The sequence below is a fragment of the Gallus gallus genome, chromosome 5 (genome assembly GCF_016699485.2).
Source record: "Gallus gallus isolate bGalGal1 chromosome 5, bGalGal1.mat.broiler.GRCg7b, whole genome shotgun sequence".
NCBI classification, from domain to species: domain Eukaryota; kingdom Metazoa; phylum Chordata; class Aves; order Galliformes; family Phasianidae; genus Gallus; species Gallus gallus.
This window is the reverse complement of record NC_052536.1, coordinates 30213774-30221673: the sequence shown is the minus strand read 5'-3', so window position 1 is coordinate 30221673 and position 7900 is coordinate 30213774.

Here is a 7900-nt window from a genome sequence, read left to right as displayed (position 1 = left end):
ATGCTGTCTGCCTCGGCAGTCAGTTTAATGTCTATCATGAAGAAATGAGGCAGATTGTGGCACAAGTATTTTTAACCTGCCCTTGCTTGCACTGGTTTAAATCTGGAGTAACTCACTGAAGTTAAAGGAGAAGCCTGGAAGAATTCCACTGAGTGAGAGAAGAATTTGGCCACCAGAATAAAACTAATACTGTTAATCTTCCTCTTGGTTCTAGAGTTGGCCGTTTCTTTATGAATGCTTACTACAGTTGTAGTACATAGGAAGAAACTTACTTAGCATTTTTGGTAGAAAATATAATTTCTCCTCCTAAAACATATATTTCAAGAAAGCATTGTATTCTAATACATTGCCCTTCTTCCCTCCCCCAGCTGTCCTGTCACTACACTCCCCAATCTTTCCAAGAGTTTTTCTTCATGCTTCCAGGAAGTAAGGATGTAATGGTATTCCCATGTTATGGGCAGACAACTGAGGCTGAGGGACTGTGGGCTAAATTCAGAGCAAGGATTTTTCTTATAAACAGAAGTTTCTCTGTGAGCACTTCCATACTGCAGCAGAAATGCTAAGTCACAGCTTGAACCAGTTATTGAGCAGCTGGTAGGAAGGCAGAGCCAAACCAGGGGAGCTCAGGTGCATGTAATGCCCCTGAGTGACTGGAAGGGCTGGAGCCAGGGTTCACCCCTTCCCAGACCTTATTTAAGTGTTGGCAGTGCAGATGAATATCTCATCTGGAGATCCCTGCCTACCTGAGGCCTTCCAAAGGTAAGCAAATTTTCTTCTTTCTTTTCTGTGTCTATGCCTGTTGTGTTTGGGCTTGTTCTCATTTGCTGCAGCCTAGGACTTTGCTGCTCTGCTATTATTGCTGTATTTCCTGTTGCGTTACAGCATTATGCATGAACATTCAGTTCCTTAATCTGCTCAACACTGAAAGGTACTTAAAGTCACCCAGTACTCAGTGTTCAACTTGTGAAGTTGTTTTATCTGTTGGACAGATGTGCTGGTATATCAGGTTACAACCATACCAATTAACTGTCTTTCAGGAGGCTCCTTAGTTCTGCTAGGATTCCCAAAGGAGAGGTTCCTTCTCTTGTTTTTACTCAGGGTTATAAGTTTCACAGGGAGATAGACATATAATGTGGTCCCAGTAGCTAAGCCTAAGCATCTCCTTGAATGTGGGTCCCTGGGTTGGTCCCTGTTAGTGCAGGTGTGAATCCACACCCCAGCTCCCCTGTGATTGCTCTATCCTTCAGGTGCTCTGGTAAGGCACTAGAGTTTACTCTCTGTAAAACATGTTGGCTATGTGGAAAAAGGTGTATTTGCAAGGGCGAAGAGGAGCTGAGTTCTAGGAATTTCTCTGTGTAGTCCACCTATTCCAAACTGATGAGCTTCAAGAAGAGGGCTTGCTTGAGAAGCCTCAGCCTGTTGGCTACACAGTAGAGGTTTGAATTTGGCTCTCCCACACCGTGCGAAATGCTGAAATATGAGTTGAAGTGTACATTTTCCAATTATCTTCTCTTTTCTATTGTAGGAAGGACTTCACTGCTTAGAAGAGCAATGGCACTCAGGCCCTTGCCCAACTCTTTGTCTCCCTGGATACAATGCCAGCAGCCACTTGGATCACTCAGACTTACAAACTTCACCTATCAGAATCTCCTTACACACTGCATGGAGTAAAGGCAAGGTATTTTTACATCAGGGCATGCATTGCAGAGGGTAATTTGGGAAATAATGCTCAGACGTGCAAAACTCAGCCAAAGGCTCAAGAACTTGCCTGCGAGAATACTGACTGGGTCATCCCTGACTTGGAAGCTCTGCATGAATGTGTTATCCTGATTTTTATTTTATTTTTTTTCACTGCCGTACAGAACATATTTTTATTCTTGAAACACAGAAAAGTCTCAGTGGAATCACAAACTATAAATTTAGGAATTAAAAAAACCAAATCACTTTCTCAGCACCTTCATTCTATCCTCATCTTTAGAAAGACAGCAAGAGGCAGCAACCATGTGTGAGAAAGGAGTGGCGAAAAGACCTTCAGGTGCTTGCGTGGCATGCTACATTTATCATAGAGGAAAGGAGCTTTTCCATTGACACTGTGGGATTGAGAGTGGGCCATTGTCAACTTGTATGCTTTCTATGTGCTGTGATTTGTAACTGTTTCCAAACAAAAAGCCTCCTGTCTTGCAAGAGGATGAACTCTTCATCTTCGTAAAGCCACTAGGAAACACAGCATACTTCAAGGTTCAGTCATGTTTCAACACTATTTATTTTTTTATTCATGCTTATAGTTGGAATGCTTCTGGATAGTCTCATGTCCGAACGGATGTCTATATCATAAAAAATTAAAGAAGGATGAGCCCCCTACAAGAGTTCTGGCATGTGTATGGATGTCACTTAATGACAAGAACAAATAACCATAGTGTGTGAAGATCCACATGAAGGGCTAATATATGTTAAAAGTTTATTTTTAGAAAGACTATTAGGGAATATCATTCTCAAATAAGGAGCCAAATAGATGTACATATGGAGCTACATGCATCTGTGAGAGTTACAATGGAAGTCAGTTAAATTTTGAGACAAGCTTATATACTGGCTTGTTCTTATTTGCTATCTTATAGGTTGATAGTGAAGCAAAACATGTCAGCAGACAGGAGTTGGAAAGAAAAGAAGGGGCAAATGGTGGTGGTGGTGTTTTTGTTTTTTTTTTCATAAGATAACTAAAATTATACATAACTTTAGTATTCTCTTTTCTCCTCAAAAGTCCCTTCCGTTCCATTTAAGGGAAGGCTATACAACAATTATTTTCTATAAAACTACCCTGTGCGTGTATGTTGTGTACATAGAAAGCATACAGAGCACTATTTTCTACAGAGTATCAAACATTTTTTTCCTTCCTAAAACATCTTTACTGCAGCCTGTAACTATGGTTTTAGTTTTGTTACGCTCTACAGACCACCCCTCATTGAGATGTGCTTTCCAACTCTAAGTAATACAGGAGCATACAGAAGGACAGTAAGGCAAAAGGAAACACGTTAGGAAATAATCAGGCTAAGGAGTTGCTCATCATGGGTCTTCAGTCAACATATGCTTTGCCCTGGCAGTGATGACTTCTACATGCAATTGCTATGCAAAGATGCTAATTTCAAATATGTGTGTCTATGTATAGAGATATGTTGTCTTGCACTCGCAGTCAGTAGAGCATACATTTGGAGAGGCCACGGTGTGTCATTTGTCTCTTCAGCCTCCATTACTCACACCAAATCCCAGCTTGGCTGGATTGATCTTTCAATGACAGCAGCCTTAACCTAGCTTGCCTCTGGGAAGATCCAGTAGCAGGTATCATATGGCAGGGATCACTGTATCTGCCAGTCCTCTTAAGACAATTTTAAGGTTTTAGTGAGCCCTTGGAGAGCTGGTGATGAGGGTCTCTGTCTTTCCCTATTTCTGCCACAGGAAGGGCTGTGCTCCACAACTCCCAGACAAATGGGATGTGACATTCCCAGCTGTTCTTGGTGGCTTACTGTTGCCACTCTCCAGATCCCCTAGAGTGGCTCAGACAGCAATAGTCTGCTGATACAAGCTGGTATCAGTGAGCGGTAAGGTTATACAAAAGCTGCATACGGCTCTGTAGGCTTGAGTGATTCTAATGTAGTTGTGGTTTTGTTTGTTTTCTCCCAGTTTTATAGAACTGAAATGCAGTTCCAGAGGATGTAGGCATGGACAACAAGAAAGTGTCTCAGAAATAAAGAAAAGTTGTCTTCTCTATTCTATAGTATATTAATCCAGAAAAGAATCAAGACAAGAAGCTAATAAAGGAAACAAGAAATCTAGGTATTCTTCCCCATTTGTGTAGTTTAGCCACCAGTGAGATGTCTATGAGTTAGCAAGGCAAATAGTGTGAGGGAGAGGAGTATTTACAGCGTCACCACCATCAGGGGTGATGGCAGCCATCACGCGTGCACTGTGACACATTTTGCTTTCCCCCACGTTACTCCCTCTTCTCAGGTACAGAGCCCCCCAACTCTCTGAGGAGCAGCCATATGGTTGGGATCACTGAAGCGGTGTTGTACAGACAGGATCTGTTGGGTTTTTTGTTTGCTCTCAGACAGAGATCTCTGGGACAAGCCAGGGTTAGGTTGTTGCATAACTTTGCTATGTTTCCTCAGCAATTTTTGCAAGATCCTTTTCAAAGACTTATACAAGCCTACTTTTCTTGGTTTATAATCTTATCTTTAGGTTTCTATCTTAATAACTCATGTGACAGTATGCTATTGGCAGAACTCTACTCTGAAAAAGAGAGTCCTGTACAGCATAGCTGATATTTTAAAGGGCCATTGCAATATTAAGAGGAGACACAAAAATTCTGTCAGATTCAATCTGAATGAACTGCAAAAATGCCTGATTTCCTGAGTATTCCCAAAAGGCATTACGAAAATCTGTGGATAACTATTCTGATTTCATCTCGCTAACGTTATATTGAGGTCATCTGAAATTTATGCAGTGCAGACATCTATGGAAAAGGAGAAGGGACTATTAAAGTGCTTCAAGGGTGTTAATAATTATTGTTATTATATGCTAATATTAAGCTCATAAATGTATTGGATGCCTTCAAGGAGCATTAGCCTTGATGTTACCACTGGAATCAGACCCCAAAAAAGGAAAGCATAAGCAATAAATAGGCTGGAAGGTCAAAGAAAGAATTTAGCACTGTCAGAATGGAATGGATCTAAGTGTTTTTCCTGATGGGGAAAAATAGCCATTAGGGGAAAGAAAAAAAAAAAAGATTGTTGCTATTTATGAACATCAGGTTGCTAAGTGACATCATGTGATGTTCACCGCTTCAGCGGCCACCCACAGTTCTCAAGGAATAGCAACAGAGGGGGTGAGGAGGGTGAAAGAAAACCAAAAGGCTGAGTTACTATTAAAAAAAAGTCCTACCATTCAAAAAGGAGGGGGGGGAAAAAAAGGCAAAATAAGCCCTCTAAAAATACCTCATTTCTTTTTCTAGGAGAATCCCTTAGAACTAGGCTAGGAACTATTAACAAAAGCAATACACAGGTGGATCATCTAAAAGAAAGCATCTGAACCAAAACCTACCTCCAAACATAAGTTAGCTGCTTGCTTTTACACATACATACAGGTATGTACCTGTAGAAAACAAATGAATTCACATGGAACTGCGTGCATAGAAGACCACACCATGTATTTTTATTTTTGGTTGCTCCTAGTGTCAAAACTCAATCATCTGGGCTCAAATGTTTCATGCTTATTTAATTTAATCTTTTTTTTTTTACTTCAGCTGTGTCAGCTCAGCTGCTTCATATAGATTCAATTATTTAAGCAACCATGTCACCAAACCCTTAGCACCTCCCTGGAGTTGTAGTAGCTCTCTTGAAACTTGTCCCTGTCCCACTTCCTCTGACAAGATTAATGTGGAGAGCAGGAAAAAGTCTGGATCTAGATATGAATATATACACCCTAATCAGTGTGTATCACCCTAAGCATCCCTCCTCTCACCCCTTCAGAAACTTCTGCTGCCTCTCTTCTCTCCAGATTGTTTCAGTTACATTATCATTACACAAGCAGAATGAAATTGAATAGGTCCCTCTCAAACACTGCCAGTTTTCATTTTTCAATGAGCGATATTACAACAGATTATTAATTTGATGCCTGTTGACCAGGAAAAAAAAGTTAGGGTATTGAATTAATTTTCTTTATTCTCACATGCAGTGAGTAGAAAGGAAAGACAATTTGGTGGTGGTTGAGAGTGCTCGGATAAACATGTTAGCTAGATAAATTAGGGGGAATATCTGTTGTTTTCCCATAAGATGGTTATCAATACTTATCCGCTACCAATGCATCTTTACTAACAAAGTTAACACATACAGAGATACATAGCCTGCTTAGTGTTGCAGAGTCACAAGATTATTTTAATTTACCCTCAAGTCACACTGATTTGGAGCATAACTTCCTCAGAAGATAATTTCTGCTGGAGAATGTGAAGTGTAGCCTTCTAATCCTGCTTGGTTAAGCCTTTCCTTTACCAGACTCCCAGAGAACGGCTTGTGTAGCACCACTGAAACATTTAAACTAGAAATGTGCCTGCTCTTTAAGGGGAAAAGGCAAGCATTTTATTTCTTGCACACTTCTTTTGTTGGCATTTTCATTTGTGCTGCTAGGGGGGGGAAAATAAGACAAACATACCCTCAGTTCCTTTTCCCCATACTAACAGAGTAGCTTTTTCTCTGCGGCAAGCACACCTTCCAGACAGGGAGTTGCTTTCGGACTTGAGCGGTTCACTCCCTTCCTGTTTGAGACCAATTCCGTCTCATTTGCAATGCTGTTAGTCAAGGAAGTGGCTATCCTGAGGTCACTCCTGAGCCCACCCTTCCCGAATGGCACTGCAGCCCTTTCTTCTGAAACACCACCCCCAAGGTTGGGCCCTCGTTGTGGTGAACAAGCAACGTAAATCTGTCAAGACTGGCCACAACTGGTGCACGCTGAAATACTCCAAAATAATTTGAAAGCTGTGGTTTGAAAAATGATGCTGGCTATTTATTAAAACAGCAAGCATGATCAGACCAAGCCAACTTGCTGGCTTAACAGATGGAAGCTTTATTTCAATATGTTAAGAAACCAGTATTGCTGCAAATTGTGAAGTATGACTTGTGTTTGAAGCCCCAGTGGAACGGATGTCTCATGCTTTGAAACCCTCTGCTCTACATTCAAGACCCAACATTTGCCACTTCAGAATGTTTTGATTCGTTTTGCTGTTGTTTTTCTGTTTTTTTTTTTTTAGAAGTCAACTATTCCAGTCTTTTAATAGCTATCCTGTATTTCCTGTCTTCTCTTTGAACTATGATAGATACTCTGATACTTTACATTTTGTCAGTTGAGGAGAGTGTGATGATTACTTCATGAAGTTCTGGTGTACCATCTTTACTATCCAGATAATACTGTTGTGGGTTTTTTTCATACCTGAAACATGGAGAGATTTAAGTTTTGTTCCCAAGCTCACACTGCATTTTACAAGAGATAAATCTTCTTGTCCTACAATAGATAAAAAGATCTTCCTTTCTCTGATTTCTTTTCCTCTCATCGGAAGGAAGATTTAAAAAGGAAAGAAAAGAGAATTCACTTAGCCATGGCAAATCCATGGAATAAAGTAATGGTAGTGAGAAAAAATCGCATAATGACATTCCTAAGCTGAAAGAGGGACCTTACCTTTTGCAAATCTACATACTTGCCTGATCTTATACACTTGTTTTGGCATGTGCACTCTTGGAAGTCTCTGCAGGCAGCTGGTGCTCCTGATGCAGGCTGTGGTTCTCAGTAGCGGGTTTCTGACCCTACAGATCCCTCATGTAACTCACACACCCGGCCATACACCTCATTCATCCATTCAGATATTCACTGTATGTTAATTAGATTGGTATGCATAGGAACTATTCTAAGACTTTTCTGTTATTCATTCTTAGAAGGAGGTCAGGCTAGGTATCGAACAGGAACATGTGAATACGTCATATATGAGCATAAAAGATTAAGGTAAGTTTGTGTGTAATCATGAAGAGATTAATTTTCAATCAGAAAACCTAAAAATGGGAACATTTTGTGCTTGGTTTTTTGCTCCTGTAACTTTGGTTTCCAGCTAAGATGAATAAAAATACCTTTCAGTGAAGGGAGTGAAACCACAAAGAAGGACTGCAATACGCACAGCTCCTCTCAGAGAAGCCCTACCACTTAACTTCTAAGAAATAATGTCAGTGTAAATCATGATGTGATGAATGCTTCACTGAAATGATTCATGCCATATGGTCTGAAGAGCAAAATGGGCACGGTTTATTTTTAAAAGAATGAGAAATATGAACTTGGAATATTCATTGCTTTGTCCTGCCAGGCTGAA